We start from the raw sequence: 1,251 nt of genomic DNA on the forward strand, positions 1-1,251 counted from the left end.
TCGAAAACAAAACGTGGGTGTCGAATGGGGAGACTTGCTATCATGTACAATCCCTGCGTCGTGCTTTGCAAGAAAAAAGGCAATAATGACGTCGCACTGCTCCTTGGACAGGCGCCATTGGCGTGTTACGCAGTATTTGGTCCCCGGAACCAGGTCGATTTTATGACGCACACCTCGGTCCGGAGGTAGGACTGAAGGCGGGGTCTTTTGAGACGAAGTCTTTAAAATTCGTTTACTAAAGGATAGTACGGATCCAAGGGATTCCGTAGGATCGACGATCCACTCCTTGCGTTCAGCACTCTCTTGGTGTCTTCCAATTCCAGCTTCATTCAGAAGCGATGACGAGTTTATCTCCTCGTCCGGACGTACAATGACCAATTTGGCCACGCCCGCCTTCAAGGCACTGCCGAACTCTTCAAGGGACATCTCGTCCAGCTCAAAAAGATCATCTACTGCAGGCATAGCCTCGAGGCGGACGTCGCCATCTTTGCCCCCCCCCGTCATACCGTTGACGAGGGTGTATAACTATGTATCATCGTCTCCGGTAGACACACTTTGGATCAGGGCCGACGCCCGGCGTCATGCAGCAAGCATACGGCGTCGCCGTCGCCTCTGAACAGAGGTTCTATGTCTCGTTGAGACCAGGGTGAACGCGCACTCCGCGTCGTCCGGTGTCACCCTCACTGTTAGCTCCTTTGGAGCTCCGATGATATCTATGTTATCTACAACATCCGACGAAGAGCTGCTAACCCCGCAGTCTTCGTCCATGGGATAACGTGCCACTCCACGCGCATCTAAAGGGTCGTGCCCACGATGCCTCTGTCCGGTCACGCCATCAATGGCATGCAGCGACTGCTTGGCAACGAGAGCAGTGCTCAGTGGTTTTTGTGCCACTTCACGTGCATCACAGGGGTCTCGCCCCCGATTCCTCGACCCTTGGCCAACCATGTCACGCATGACATGCAGCGACAGCTCGGAACTTGAGCAGCTGTCGCTACGCTCGGGACTCCTGTCCGATACACCGTTAGTGTCTACCAACTCGGACATTCAAATGTCTAGCACGTTGACCGTCTCGGTCCAGCGCTCTCGCCAATAGCGCTTTTGTCTACTAGCAGAGGTGGGGTCATGACTCGCCAGAGCTCCACCAAGAGACGTGCGCGTAGCGCCCAAGATCTTTGACCTCCAATCAATTTATGGCTCATGGTGTTCCAACCATGCCATTCCTAGGATGAGGTCACACCTTGCATCCAA

The sequence above is a fragment of the Plasmopara halstedii genome, assembly GCF_900000015.1.
Source record: "Plasmopara halstedii genome assembly, contig: Scaffold_470, whole genome shotgun sequence".
Taxonomy (NCBI): domain Eukaryota; phylum Oomycota; class Peronosporomycetes; order Peronosporales; family Peronosporaceae; genus Plasmopara; species Plasmopara halstedii.